Here is a 16,837-nt window from a genome sequence, read left to right as displayed (position 1 = left end):
CACAGGAAGCTTTAAAGAAAAGAAATGGTGATGGCAGCAAGACTACTCTAGGCATGGAAATGGAAGATCCCCACAATGGATGAATGGCTGCAAAAACTGATGGAGTTAGCAGAGATAACTAAACTGACTGTTTTGATTAAAGAAGAAAAATACAAATACTTTTATTTCTACTTGGAAACCACTTCTGCACTTTTTGCTTGAGGTGGGAAAAAATGAAATTTTGATTTTGGATTTTACCGATTAGATAGAATTGTTATATAAATGCCTAGTTTCTATGATTATGAAAAAGTAAAAAGTTGAGGGTAGATGTTAATGCCTTATTTTACTGCATCAAAGGAGTCGGAAATCAATGCCTTTCCCCCCTTGCTTCCCTCACTATCCACTTCCCCCTTTTCCTTACCTAATTTCCCTAATATTTACTTTTGTATTCTCTTTGTATGTCATACTATAAATTAATAAAAAAACAATTTAAAAAACCACCCTGTTTTCATATTTCCCCCCCTTCCTCCTCCCTGTCTCATTCCAATTTAAATCCCACATCAGTCTGTCCACTTCATGCAATCGGTGAAATGAGCCATAGCTCACAAAAGGTCATGCCTTTTAATAAAATGTGTTAATTGGAGAAGATGCTATCAGACTCCTCCTGATTTTTCTCTCATATCTTGTTTCTTTCTACTTGTTTGCTTCAGCCCTCCCATTCTTACACAAAAATAGATGACGTCTTTCCATTTTCCATGATCAGAAAGAAGACATTTCTCTGCTTAGTATACATTTGACGAAATACTGGGATTTAACGATGTATAGGAAAATAAATTCTTTATTTTTAATCTGTTTCAGAACAAAGGTAGTTATTATTGTAGTTATTACTACATTTAGGCAAGGAAAACAAAATGCACAGATACAGTATATGTGGTACCTCACTGAATAGTAGTACCTGTGAGAAGGATCTTGGAGCCCTAGTGGACAACCATTTAAATATGAGCCAGCAGTGTGCAGTAGCCGCCAAAAAAGCCAACACAGTTCTAGACTGCATAAACAGAAGGATAGAGTCAAGATCACATGAAGTATTAATACCAATTCCTTGGTAAGGCCACACTTGAAATACTGCATTCAGTATTGGTCACCACGATGTAAAAAATATATGGAGACTCTAGAAAAAGTGCAGAGAAGAGCAGCAAAGATGATTAAGGGACTGGAGGCTAAAACATATGAAGAACGGTTGCAGGAACTGAGTATATCTAATTTAATGAAAAGAAGGACCAGGAGAGTCATGATAGCAGTGTTCCAATATCTCAAGGGCTGCCACAAAGAAGAGGGAATCAAGCTATTCTCCAAAGTACCTGAGGGTAGAACAAGAAGCAATGGGTGGAAACTAATCAAGGAGAGAAGCAACTTAGAACTGAGGAGAAATTTCCTGACAGTTAGAACAATTAATCAGTGGAACAGCTTGCCTCCAGATGTTGTGAATGCTTCAACACTGTAAGTTTTTAAGAAGATATAGCAATAGCAGTAGACTTATATACCGCTTCATAGGCCTTTCAGGCCTCTCTAAGCGGTTTACAGAGAGTCAGCATATTGCCCCCAACAATCTGGGTCCTCATTTTACCCACCTCGGAAGGATGGAAGGCTGAGTCAACCCTGAGCCGGTGAGATTTGAACCGCTGACCTGCTGATCTAGCAGTAGCCTGCAGTAGCCTGCAGTAGCCTGCAGTGCTGCATTTAACCACTGCGCCAGATATTGGATAACCATTTGTTTGAAGTGGTGTAGGGTTTCCTGCCAAGGCACAGAGTTGGACTAGAAGACCTCAAAGGTCCCTTCCAACTGTGCTATTCTGTTAAATTATTGCTATCAGGCTCAGTTGTAGGAAATTATTTGCTTACTACATAAACTTTTTCCTATCTGGCACTCCACAAATGTATTGAGTGACAACTAAAACATAAATCTGGCTAAAGATGCTGCGACTGTAGCTCAAAAAAACCAGAGGTTTTTCCCAACCAGTTTGGGAAAGCTACATAAAAGAAAGCAAGAGGATCAGAGTGTAAGATAAGTGCAAGATACTTTGCTAGGCTCTTAAGAAGAACATTAGGATCAAAGCAAAGTGGGGAGAACAGAAAAGAATTGTTAAGTTCAGAGACTTTTAGCGAGGGGATTTGGCACAGAATTTCTACAAAGATATGTCCGTGAAATTCTTACCTGAAAATAATATTTAAAATAATTAAGGATACTTATCAATCAGAGGTGACTTTCTGCAGGTTTGCCCCGGATCAGGTGAACCGGTAGTGGCAGCGGCGGGAAGTTCCGCCTACCTGCCCGGATGCTTCTGCACATACGCATACAATTGAACCAATAGTAAAATAAATAGAAACCCACCACGACCACTGGCTTTGATATGAGGATTCTGTGGCAGAACCAGCTTTGGGCTGTGAGATCACACAACATTCAACAGTCCCTCCCTTTCCTTGGCAATACTTCCAATCAAAGCAGAGCAGAATGGGTATTTTACAGTCCTATTGGTCAACTGCAGGGAAAGATAATAGGCTTATGACAAATTCTGCATGTCCTTAATGTTTGAAGCCAAACGAAGTGAAAATTACTACAAATTAACTTCAGAATATTTTGTGAGCGAAAATGCTTTGACAAACCAAATATAGGGAGTTCTACTGATAATTGAAAAAGATTAACTTAGTGCTAAAGTCATAAGCAGCCTGAAAAAAAGTAAAAACAGGAAAAGATAATAGGTGAGAAGCTATGCTGTCTTGTATTCAACAAGCAATATCTTTCGATTGGTGGGAATTTCCCCTGCTCTCTTGCAGTAAAATAGATCACTTTGCCTTAGCAAATTAGCTCTTACCATGTATCTAATCATATTCTCTAGATTAACCATCTGGAGATTTTCCTTGTTCTGCAAATCTTTTGGAATCCCCTACAATGACAACTGCAGGGCAAATCATAAATTGATTTCCAAAATAAATCTGTCATGTTCAATGAATTTTCATTTGAGCTCTTTCTGCCTCAAAGGTCCTATGCTGATTCCTCTGCAGGGATTTTCTGATTGACCCACAAGTATTATGCATGAGGCCATATGATCCTCTGAATTACTGTCAAATTGGATTCAGGCTTTTTTTTTTTTTTTTAGGAGAGTGTGCTTTGCGTCAAGGCCATACTCATTTTCATAAAGATAGTTTAATAAAGAAACCATAGGCTGGTTCTTCTGACTATACCTGAAGCATGCTAAATTGCTTGCCCTCTGTCATAAAATCCCTGCATATTGTCCAGGTGCATTTTGAATCGCTCAACAAATCAAATCAAATTGGCTGTTTGAATGAAATGCATCATTTTTTGCTTAATTATGGTGGTCAAGAAGCTTTCATGTACGGTAATTTTGAAGCATAGTGAAATCGCACAAGTAACCATTTTACAGAACAGCCTACGAGCTAAAATATCACTTTCAAAATACATTTCCAGTTTCAAATACTGTGCTATTTGTTTCGTTTTCATGCATTTTATCTCTCAAGCAATACAATATTTGATGTGGTGGTAAAGGCACTGGTTTAGAAACATGGGAGAGGGGGTGCTGAATTCTAATCCTGCCTTAAGCACGGAGTAAGCTGGTGATTTGGGGCCAGTTACTGTCTCTCAGTCATAGGAGGAAGGTACTGACAAGCCAGTTCTGAAAAAGTATGGCCAAGGAGGGACTTGTCCCTACAGTCAACAAGAATCAGGGCTGACTTAATGAACTACATCAGGCATTTCCAACCCACAGCCTGGAGGTCACTTATGGCTCTAGACAGCAGCCCTACAAGATTAAAATAAAAATATAAAAAGGAAGTTTGTTACTTATATACATTAGTAATATTTTATATTTTATAAGCAACCTGAGATAATTCTACTCAATGTGGTCCACGCAAGCGAAAAACCCTCATGAATGATATTGTCAAGTATTTGGCTTTTTAAAAAAAGCTGACTTTGTTGGTAAACTGGCCAGATAATAGGATTCTCATGGACACCTGCTTAAGAGTAAAGGAAGACTTGCATCTTTTTTGGGAAGCAACTCAGAAACCTAGGTGTTATTCAGCCAATTCGGACCGGTTCACCCAAATCAGTAGCAGAAGTCACAGGTGGCCCCGGCCACCCACCCCATTTAGGCATGTCTTTGAGGCCGGACACATGTGTGGAAGGGATGTGTGAGGCCATGAACCAGTGATAACAAAATGTGAAGCCCACCGCTGCTCAGAAGGCAGTACATGAAGTCATGTCAAAGGCAAAATCTTGGAACATTAAATATATGAATTCTTAAGCCGAGTAAGAAGTAAAGCTGAAAACATTTTCTAGCAAAATGGCTTCAGGAATGTGGTGAGCATGTTGTATGTCCTTAGGCAGCAGTTGCTCAGAGCCTCACACCTCCTTTCCAAAGAGCTGTGGGATATAGACTTATGTCTAGCAGTAAGGCACTTGGTTCACATGTCTGTGTTGCAAGTTAAATGTACATGGAAAATTGTTGCAACTTCAGGCTAGGATTAAAATGTGCTACCTACATATTAGAATTGTCAGAATCAGTCTAAATTTAGAGTGCATTATGACTCATAAATCATGGTGCATATTACTTATGAGAAAATCCTCAGGGCTTAATTCCCACTCATTAACTAAGCCTGCTGCCTAACCCTTTGCAGGGAAAATGAGCAAGTTTATTGCAGCCTGGCAATAAAAATGATTAAAAGTGATGCAAACAAAAGGTAATAAAATAATATGATAAACATCCCCCACCCATAAAATTTGAAGCATGTTGAAACAGAAGGCACATAGGACTGTTTGCTCTCAGAAGTATTCTTTCCTGATACCGAAAGCAGCCATGCTAGAAAAGACTCATAACAGATGTGCCAATGTAAATAGCAACAACATTTAGACTTATATATTGCCCCATAGTGCTTTACAGCCTTCTCTGAGAGGTTTACAGAGTCAGCATATTGCCCATAACCAGTGATGGGATTCAAATAATTTAACAACCAGTTCTCTGCCCTACTGACCAGCTGGGTAGGCGTGTGACCATGTGGGTGTGGCCAACTCAATGCCACGCAGGTTGATGGGCGCTTCACCTTAGCTGTTACAATGTACTAAGGGTTAACCGTAGAGGCAGTTTCTGTAAGCAGGGCAATAAGGATTAGGCTAGAAACAACACCAGAATATTTCCTTCCTGCCTTCCTTACAGGATCAGACCTGTAAAGTGGAAAAAAACAAAATGAAATTTCTTCCAACAACCGGTTCTCCAAACTGTTTAGAAAGTTAACAACCGGTTCTCCCGAATAAGTGAGAACTAGCTGAATCCCACCACTGCCCCTAACTATCTGGGTCCTAATTTTATTGACCTCCGAAGGATGGAAGGCTGAGTCAACCTTGAGCCAGTAATGGATCGAACCCTTGGCTGTAGGCAGAGTTAGCCCGCCATTCTTATTCAAACAAGAAAAGGTAAAATTTCAAAGTGGCATGTTAACCATTAAAATGTGATTAAGTGAAATAGACCTTGAAGTCTATTGAATAGGAATCAATATCTAAGTTTGTACCCTCTGATGTCATGGTTAGCACCTTGTTGCCAGAACTCCATTTAGATGCTGACAAATGAATTTACATATATAATATATGAATAACATGTATACATGTGATTTATCTTAGCTAAGATATTCCAGTGATAAACTCTATGATATTGTAGTACTAGCTCTACCCCTTCCATCCTTCAAAAGCAGTTTTGAGATGATTTACAATTATTTTTACTCCCACTAGTTTCAAAAGGCTGGGAACAATGAATAAAGAACATCAAACATTCTTTTTAGAACCACAAATTGCCACAGGTTCTTTAAAAAAAAGAGGAACAAAAAGGAGAAAAAATAATTGTTCCTTTTTCTTACTTCTTGTTAGATTAGTTCTGTTTAGTATTTGCCAGAACTAAATAAAATATGGTTGCTTATAGGGAACTGCACATCCACAACCTCACATTTTCCTTTGAAAGATGAAAACTCAAGTGCCAGGAGGCAAGTAAAAAAATGTTTCTACTATTATGACAGCGAACTATTCATTTCACTACTGTACTGTGAGAATGAATTAGCTAAAAGCTCTTCAGATCTGCAGCATTGGAAAAATAAAAAAAAAGCTTCACGGTATTTTGTTTCAGATAAATCGGTATGGAATTGTGAAGGGGGTGCAGGGGAAACCCCTTCAAATTCTCGTTCCATAAGAGCCATTTCATAGAAGTGCTGCTATTGAAGTGATTCTGCCGGTGGCTACGCCTGCTTCTCAGATAATTGTCTGAAATAATTCTTATTTCCCAATGCTCTTCCTAGAGTTGTGATTATGATGAAGGTCACACTGTGCTTTGTTATTACTTTTCTCTGACCAGAAACAATGGCTTCTGTATGCAAAAAGTGCATACATTTTAAATGAACGTATGAGTAAATGAACATATGTGACAATGGCAGTTTTTACCAAGTTCTAGAAAACTTTTGCAAAAAGAGATTATGTCAGAAGGGCATACACACACTGGGATGTCATGATGCAGATTCCAGTTGCATCTTGCTGTCTGGCACAAGAAAGCTCTTTGAATGCTCAGTCGCTTTGAATAGTGAGACGGTCAGCATATAAATTTAATAAATAAATTGAGAAAAATCATGATGCACATGCCACTGCCAGTCTCTCCATATTTCTCTGTGATGGACGTGGACAGCTTTTGCAAAAAAAAAAAAACCACCAAAAAAGAATTTTTAATTTTATTTTTCTATATACATCTAGTAAGCATTCCTATCAAGATGCTCTGACTTAGGACTTTTCTTCCCTTTTCTTGTTCTCCACCCTTCCTCGAGTCTCCAGAAAACTATACTAGCATATAATTTGTTCTCCTTGTTTTCAATCCATATCCCAACTCTGTCAAGAGTCTGGTGAGAGTTAATTTTCAGAGTTATTGAGAAACCAAATGAAAACAAATCTGACCATTGTAAAAAACAAAGGATAGATGGAAACAAACCTAACCAAATGAAGAGATCAAGTAATGCGTTAGGTAGGATAGGATGAAAAATCAAGCCCTCCCCCCACAAAAGATTAAACCTTGTGTGTATTAGTAGGATTACTGCAATTAATTCCAGGTGTTGATATTCTTTTAGTACTGTTTTTTGACTTTCTTCAATAAATACTACTTATATTTAGTTCTTGCATTTTCTTGTAATCTTCTTCAAGATTGACAAGGCTGTTCCCAATAACTGCCAGTGCTTTGATTTCAGAGCAATGTAGTAGTGACAAAGTTTAACCATTTGACCCACCATTGCATAGAGTGACTCCTCATGGGGAGTTCAGAATCAGCAAGGTGGTGGGTGGAGGATTGGGATACAAGTCCCACCCCTCTGACAATTAAACATAGACAGGGCATCATGAAGCCATCCGCCATCTTGCCGATTTTGAATCTCCACCCAACCTTCAGAACATGTTGTTTTAATGGTCTTTAGATGGAGTTGTATGGAGTTGCTTACTTTAACACTGATCCAACTAAAGATCATTGAAACCTTTGTGTTCATGGGCTAGGAATGACCATGGGGACATGGTAGCTTGTGAACAAAGAATGTTTGTGCTGTGGTTAGATCCAGGTGGGAAAAGGCTTATAAACCCATATTAATATGTATTATATAAGATTACAATCTGAAAATGTTTTAAAAGGAAACGAGGAAGATGTGTTTCTAAGGGGAAAGAGGGTGGGTCAAAAAAGTTTATGGCTTAACAATGTTAACCGGATGTGCCTTTCTCAAACAGAACCTGAGCTGGAAATGTAGATTAAAATGTCTTTATTTGTGTACATAAGTAAGGTGAGGCACTTCACCCAGAGAAGCGGAGCACTCTAGAAAGGCAAGGAATCATTTTATATACAATTCAATTGTATTGGGTTTGGGATGAGTTCTTTCATAGTTAACACCGTATTGTCTGACACAATACATCTGCATACTAACTCTAATATGTAGCATGTAATGTTCCATAGCATCCCACAATATTATTGGCATTATTTTATTAATGTTCATTCACATATTCAGGAGGTATGGTTTTTACATTATAATGAGGTATAAAGAGTTTGCAAGTAAACTCTTTTTACAAATCAACATCTTTGACAAGTCAACATCTTGACCCAGCTATTATCAAATGCTACATTCTTCATGGACAGCTTGCTTTGTTACTTCAAAGACATATTAATCTCCTAGTAACATTAATCAGAAAACCTCCTAATTACTAAACACATTAATCAAAGATGTCTTCCTCTGCTGTTGCCATCAAGTGGAACCCCACTCCCAAACGTTTAAATGTGCATTTCATGGCTTCAATTGCACAGCCATACCTACCTACCATCTTGATTTTTGGGGGCCCTGCCTCCCACTTCATTTGCAGATATTCCCATTAAAAAACAGTCTGAAATCAGACAAAATCTTTTTTCACTGGACTTTTCCTTTAATTAAATTTGTTTTAATTTGCTTTTGCCTTTGCCTGGCTTTTTAAAAAGCAAAAGCAAATTTGTTATCTTTCTGGATTCTGAAGAATGTTTGAATTAAGAAGATCTGAAAGTTTTTGGATGCAGTAGACAAAAACTATTAGTCATTTTATGCAAGGATAAATTCCTATTCTCTTAAATATGCATAACATTTGTAAAATGCATTGCAGAGAATTCCATCTGGATTTAACAGAGATTCCTAGTAATTGATGCCTTTCCCTCATTAGCCTGTTAAATTGAAGGTTACTGTATATGTAAGATTTGATTTCCTGATGTTATTGACATGCTAGACAGAAATTATCTGATGCAACCTTACAAATGCTATTTATCTGTTAGTTAGAAAATAATGTTTTGCAACAGTGGTGGAGGAATCCATATTAAAGCCAAATTATCAAAAAGAAAATTTATGCTACATAGACATATCTAAATCTCTTACTTTGGATTCATCTCACTGAGAGCTGCAGGGCTTTTCTAATAGTTCTCCTGCACAGCTACTTTGAAGGGCTCAGGTTTCTAGTTTTGAGAAATCTTGCCTCTAACCTTAGCCCTTCAAGAACAAATCAGCTTCACAATTATGGAGGAGAAGAAAACCCAAGGTCCTTTATGGCTCTTATTCTCCTGAAGCACAGAAAAATGAATATTTGGGGACAATAAGTAATTGAACTTTGGAGTAACTTCAAAGGCAAGGAGAGTTAAAAGGTAGTCTGCAAAATCAATAATCTTAGAACTTTATATAAAAAGGCATTAGACACCAGCCAAAGATCATCTGCTGTGAGAAAGGAACTCAGACACTCTTCCTAATTTTTAATGGAACTATAGTATAGGCATGTAAATCCATCGGATCCTGGTTCAGAGGAGGGAGAGGAGTTGGGTCATCCTACGGGATTGTCCCACGGAGATGGCATGTCTCCCCTGGAATATTTGGAGAGGACAGGGACTGAGGACAATGTTGTCCCCAGCCCCTCAGGCATTAGGGGGAAGGGTGGTTGACCAGATGGGGAATTGCCTGCCCTCACAGACACAGAGGATTGGCTGCAGACAGGCAGTGGTGCTGAGAGGCAGCAGAGCCTCTCTGATGAGGAACAGCTGCCTTCCCCATTCAATCCGAGGGCACAGAGAGTAGAGCGAAGGCAAGCTCAAAGGAGGTCTGGGAGGCTGCTTGGGAGAAGATTGCCCTACCTCTCCTCACAAGAACACCTGGCTAGGTTGACTTAAGCAAAAACCAGGGGAGATTGTCTTTGTTGGGAACAATTATTTTGCTTTGGCATGCACTTCCCTGGCCTTGGAAAAACTCTGCCTTGTTATTGTGTTTCTGCCTGTGGATTTTGATCCTCGCTTATAGACTCTTGACCTTGCTCTGTGGGCCTGGACTCTTGTGTACGACTTACTTACTTACTTACTTACTTACTTACTTACTTACTTACTTACCTTGCTGTGTGGACTTGTACCTTGTTTTTGGACTTCTTCTGTGCCTTTGTGGTTTGGGTCTGGTGATTATTGGCTTTGTTTGTGGAACTTTGTTTGCCTTCACGGACGTTTGGGGTTTAGCTTTACCAGCAGTTGCTGGCCCATTTGTTGTGGGAATTAGCAGAACAATAAAGGTCTCTGTTGAAGCCTGCCTCTGCCTAGGCAACCTGGGTCACAACAAGACCTTTCATTGACGTTTACCCTCCTGGGCTGCTTACATGGCTTAGAGATTGGAGGCAATATGTTGCAATGATTTGCTGTTACTGGGAAAGGTCATTCAATGGTTAAGATATGTGCAATAACCCCTAACTTTCATTGGCATCCTTCAGTCTCGAAAGACTATGGTATCGTGCTCTGGAAAGAGTTCCTAAAACAGCATCTGGTGTGAATAAAAAGGGCAATTCAAGAGTGGCAATCCCTTCCACAATGAGGGAAGATACATTCTGTCCCCTGCCCAGCCCCACCCCTAATTTTACTGGTTTCGGGACTGCCTCTTTGTCTTGGCCTGACGAAGAAGTGTCTCTTCGAATTGGAGAATGCCATGCTGCATCTTTAGCCTCCAAGCTGAATGATCAGAGGTCAAGGTTTACCAGCTGTTAATGTCCATTCCCATGGCCTTTAAATCACTCTAGCAGATATCCTTGTATTACAGCTGTGGTCTCCCTCTGGTGCTTTCTCTGCACTAATTCTCCATACAGGAGATCTTTCAGGATCCGACCATCAGCCATTCTCATGACACGACACCTAGCTTTACAGTGTATCATTATCCCAGACTGTGATAGAGATGCAATTGATGGCTCATCTAGGAGGCTGTCATGAGTCTGGATGGAATAGAAGAAGCTGAAGTAAAATGGCAGTGCCATTGTCCATCACTGTTGACACCAGTCTTGTCTCTTGACAGAAGGGCACATCTTGAAAGTCACAATATTTTAGTATTTTATAAAGTGTCAAGAGTCATTTTTGTTGCAGCAAAACATGAACCTAACAAATAAGAGATAACAAATCATTATCGCAGAAGGAACACATTACATGGATGTTGCACAATGCCTTTTTACATTTTCTTTTGCAGAAAGATTTTTCCTTTTGTTGCACCATTCAAGTGATAGCTCAACAAAATGCAGATGTGTGGTTTCCTGAAAGAATCCTGGCCTTGCAAATCTCTTTCAAACTAGTCAGAGGGACATGGAAAACGTGCCCGCATGATTGTATTTGGAGGAAGTTACTGTGAGCTGCAGAATGCTTTACAGTGTGAATTTGCTACTAGAATTTACATTTTTTTCCCCTTACCTGAAGGGGTCCCTGGAGAAATGAGTAAAGTAGTATCTGGTGAAATTCTCCCTTCCCTACAGCAATTAAGGAAGCCGCATCTTGGGAGTAAGATTATGCGGTATGGACAAAAAATTCTATTGCAAAATACTTTCAATCATATTTTTACGGCTTCCCAGCAAGCTGGAGTGTACCTAGATTCTAGATACTTCCTAATGTTGCCAACAAATGTATTCCTGGTAGGTCTTCCAGGGACCACTTTTCTAGGCTCATGGCTGGCGCTACCAGTCTGGTTGTTGATGTTGCAGCTCTCAGACTGCCTCACCAACACAGCTTTCCTGTTTTTTATGGTTTGAGCATGGCAATGTGTGTGTTCTGGGAGATCAATATTACTAGCGCTGTCAAAAATAAATGTTTCACACGACTTATGAGGCAGCCCTCTTTCCCCATTGTACCAAAGAACTGACTTTCATTGTGCACATCCCTTCTTCTAGAGCTGAAAATTGCACCATGTTGTTTTTTTTTAAATACTCCAACCGAAGGAAGGGCTCTTATGGCTAGAACATGGAAAATCCATGTCATGGTTTTTATCTCTGAGAGCAGGATCAGAAAGACTTCAGCTTAGGGGCCAAATGCCCAACGCTGCTTAGATGCTAAAGTTTTCTGAAAGAAGCAGCAGAAGGTGTGAAAAGGTAGGCGGATTGGCCTGCTCGATGAAGACCTGCTGCTAGGAGGTTCCCAAGTTGGTGGCAACTGCAAGCTGAATAGACAGGTGGGGTAAGCCAATAAGGCAAGCTGGGACAGGTATCCCCTGAGACAGGTGGCTCAACTCCAAAGTGGGCATGAGAAGGAGCAGCAAAGCCCCAAAGCTATCTCTTGGGGGCTTCAATGTGACAATTACAAAAACTACAGGGTATTTTTGTTAAAGGAATATTGATCTCTCCATCTTCCAGGAAATCAATATTCCTGGGCAATACATAAATACAAAAAAATTAATATTGACCCTGAGCTGCCAGAAAACAAAACAAAACCAAATTGGAAAATACTGCAACTGTTTAGCTTGAGTATTAGGAGACTGGCCCTCAGAGGGGCTCTTCCAAGCTTCATAGCATCTGGCAGAATAGAATAGAATAGAATAGAATAGAATAGAATAGAATAGAATAGAATAGAATAGAATAGAATTGGAATTGGAAATGGAATTGGAACTGGAACTGGAACTGGAACAGGAACAGGAACAGGAACAGGAACAGGAACAAGAACAAGAACAAGAACAGAATAGAATAGAATAGAATTCTTTATTGGCCAAGGATGATTGGACACACAAGGAATTTGTCTTTGGTGCCTATGCTCTCAGTGTACATAAAATGACAAGATACATTCATCAAGAATCAGAAGGTACAGCACTTAATGATAGTCATAGGGTACAAATAAGCAATCAGGAAACAATCAATATCAATATAAATCATAAGGATACAAGCAACAAAGTTACAGTCATGCATAATTAAGACGGTAAAGATCAAGTGGACGTCATCAAAAGTTTTTAGGAGCAAAGGGCAGAATCTTGGCAATGGCAAGAGGAACCCCCAGCTCATGTTTCATAGAATTAATTAAGGTGGAGTTTCTCTGAATGTTTTGAATCAGTATTTCCAGGACTTGGTGCAACTTCACCCCAGCTGCCATTTATGATATATGGACCAAGGATGTCCAGCTTCGCCAACTTGAATTGTGGACTTCACTTCCAAAAATTCGCCAGTCAGCATGAATTCAGCATTTCCTTCCCAGCAGAATCCTGGGAGTTGAAGTCCACAGGTCTTAAAGTTGTTAAGGTTCAACACCCCTGATCTAAACAATTCAAGAACTTTTTTCTAACCTTATAGTTCTTTATGATGAACATTCTTTATATTTGCCAGCCTCCCTACAATCTCTCGCAGGGGGAAAGATTCCTGGAGATACTACCCCTGTCCTGCCCCATCCCATCCCTTACACAATCAGGATAATAATTGGGGTTCAGTTTCCTCTTCATTAAGAGGGGGGCGAGGCAGACATGTTTGTTGAGCGGGGGAAGGAGAGGGTAAAACTTATCAATCACTGCTCTGAAACTACCCTGCACTAAGCTGTACAATTATAGCAATCAGCTCTTTGACCAGCTCTTTGATGAGCTGCAGTAAAGGTAGGCCATGTGGCAGTGCTCTTTCTATTTAAATACATTCCTCTTGACTCATGAATCAGAGGAAAAGCACATTCATGTGGTTGTAAAGAAGTGCCAATAGGCCAGTTACTAGTACCGTAGTACAGCTTGCAGTTATGTCCTAATAGCCTTTACACATGCAAAGAATCTAAGGATTGTCTCTTAAACAGATACAACTGGGTAGTTTACACACTTTGTAGTGAAACCAACAGTGAGCCTGTTTTGTTGTCTGAAAGATAGGGAGCACACAAACACACAAACACACACTGGAGTGTTAGTAATCATGGTACACAACACTAGGTGGCGCATCAGGTCTGAGCTATAAAAGGTGGTCACTCCTGAAAATTGCAGCAGAACAATTTGGCTTTGGCTATAGATAGCTTATTCTGTAGAGAAGAATTTGGTCTTTGAAGCACCTTCAGATCAAAGTGTAATGAAATGAAAATGAAGAATTATAAGATGGAAGAAAAAGAGCCATGAAGTTATCCATCACATCATGGAACAGAGAAGCAGAAGTGGATAAGTAAAAATCATCCCCCACCCCCCCCAGGGCCCTCAGAGCAAAATACTTAGTTGAGCTATGGAAACTGAGTATGATTTATTCACTGTAGCATTGTCAGTGAAAACCCAAACTCCCTGATTTCTTTGAACTGATGATTGCCTTCTCTCCTAAGGGATCCAAATTGATTGAGAAAATCTAAAGGTCACTGCAGTGTATTTAAAAAATTGTGTGTGCATACCCATGCACACCCAACAACAACAATGGAAGTAGGCTACTTACAACCCATATTGCTGACTTTTTCTCTTGCCTCCTTTTTGTATGGATGACCTTTTAGCTTACCCAGATGATATTTTAAGAAATAATCACTGAGTAATCCATCTTTAGTGTTATGTGTGCTATTTAGAAACATTTCTTACTCTTCCTGATGAAATGGCTGGTGTTAGAGCTGTAAATTAGTTCTGATCCTAATGACCAGAGGTCCCTTTCTGAGATAACGTCTGAAATAACTTATGGGATTGATTCATTTAATTTGCTCTGCATTTATATATATTAACATATTTTCAGTAAGATACAAGAAATAATTGACTATAGGTTTTAAATGACTGGTCTTTCTAATCTTAGGTAAGGTATTCTCACTCTAAGGTGAAGGCACTGAGCCGAGGTGGCGCAGTGGTTAGAGTGCAGTACTGCAGGCACTTCAGCTGACTGTTAGCTGCAATTTGGCGGTTCAAATCTCACTGGCTCAGGGTTGACTCAGCCTTCCATCCTTCCGAGGACCCAGACTGTGGGGACAATATGCTGACTCTGTAAACCGCTTAGAGAGGGCTGAAAGCCCTATGAAGCGGTATATAAGTCTAACTGCTATTGCTATTGCTATTGCTAAGAACTTTATTTTCCTCACACAGCAATTTTTAACTGGTTGCATTCTGGGTGCTTTCTGAGCTTTGTTGTTTTTCTGAAGAATAAATAGAATTGTTTTAACGTTTCATTTTTTTTCCTTGTAGCATCCCATCCAAATATTAGCCAGGTCTGACTCTGGATAGTTTTTGAGATCTGCTAATCTCAAGATCTGCTAGGTGTTGCTCCTGATTAAGCATGATGAGATGAATCTAGATAAGTTGCAGTAATGGAATATAACTTAATCCATGCAATTTAGTACTGTATTTTATCCTCTTTTCTGATGATTCCAGCAATAGTAGCTAATACTAGTAGCTAAAATCTGGGGTCAACCAGGAAAACTGAACAGTGGGAGGACAGATCAAAACAAAGAAGTCACAATACACATCAAGGATGACATTTCTTCCCATGGAATGTGGTAAGCAAGTGGGATGGCCATTCATTGAGGAAATCACTGTGATGAACCGATAGCAATACAGAAATATTTTTGAAGGAACTGAAGCATGCCAGTTTCCAGATTTTTATCTTGAATAACAGTTGCCAAACCAGCTCTGATCACAGGTAAGTTTGACCAACAGATATATCCAAGCACTGATGCTGGAAAAGGAGTAATTTGACCAATGTCAGAGGTGAACAGAATCTTAAACTAAAATCTCTCACTCTAGATTTTAAGGTTAATGGACCACATCTGCAATTACCAAGGTACTGCCCTCCAGATAGCATTAGCTCTTAGACTTATATACTGCTTCATACTGCTTTTACAGGCCTCTCTAAGTGGTTTACAGTGTCAGCATATTGCCCCCAACAATTTGGGTCCCCATTTTACCCACCTTGGAAGGATGGAAGGCTGAGTCAACCTTGAGCTGGTGAGATCTGAACTGCTGAACTGCAGCTAGCAATAGCATGCAGTACTGCAATCTAACCACTAAGCCACCTCAGTCTATTGATCTAAGTCTGTGATGACGAACCTATGGCATTCGTGCCACAGGTGGCACGCGGAGCCATTTGTTAGGGCACGCAAGGAGTTGCCCTGTCAGCTCCAACACGCATGTGCGTGTGGGCCAGCTGACTTCGGCCTTCATTTTCGGCCGGTTTTTGCCCTCCGGAGGCTTCCCTAAAGTTGCACGCATAAAATTATGAGCATGGACACACATGTGCACGACCCCCCACCTTGAGCTCCCACGGTTTTGGCATGTGATGGGAAAAAGGTTAGCCATCACTGATCTAAGTCCTATACTTCTGAGAACAGCCAATGTCATCTCGGCACTAAAGGAAGCAGCCTAATAATTCTGAAGAAAACAGTTGGGAAAAGCTAACTTTGGGATCAAAACTTATTTTCTTTGAATTACCAAATTGAAGAAAGGATTGTTTTCATTTGAAACCAGTAGTGGGGGGGGGGCGTCCTCATGGACACGTGCAGCGTGCGCATGCATTCTAGCGCCTCCGGGACACTCAGCTGCTCCGCGGAGCATCGCACAGGCGCTGTACACACCATGCACGTGCATGGCAGCACAGAAACTTTAAAACACAGGTAAGGAGCGTGGGCAGGCAGGTGGGCCCTCCGGAGCACCGTACTGGAACGGTATCCGGTGCTCCGGGCTGGCTCCGGTACGCCTGTACCGGGGCGTACCACCGGCAACCCACCACTGGTTGAAACACATTGTCACTTTCAGGCAGGAATTTGCTCAGTAGAAACTGAGTGGTGGTGGGGACTGCTGACATCAGAGAGAGAAGAGGGAAGAGGGAGCGTTGCAACCAAACAATGCTACCACCTGAATGACATGGGAACAATGCCTGGAAGTGAACGGCAAGGTAGCAGAAGTCATCTGTAACCATATTCTTATTGTGATTCCCCTTTTTGTGGCAGGTCAGGAGGTACCCCCCATTAGCCCCCACTTCTCTCTACTTTTAAAGTCCTCAGCTGTTTCTTTTCACAAGCCCAACACCTGTTTCCTGTAGCTGAAGGAACCTCTCTTTACTACAGAATGGCTTGAGGTGACGACCCAA

The sequence above is a fragment of the Thamnophis sirtalis genome, unplaced genomic scaffold (assembly GCF_051295495.1).
Source record: "Thamnophis sirtalis isolate CommonGarterSnake01/CBP01778 unplaced genomic scaffold, rThaSir2_p1.2 scaffold_1, whole genome shotgun sequence".
NCBI lineage: Eukaryota > Metazoa > Chordata > Lepidosauria > Squamata > Natricidae > Thamnophis > Thamnophis sirtalis.
This window is presented reverse-complemented; position numbering follows the sequence as displayed.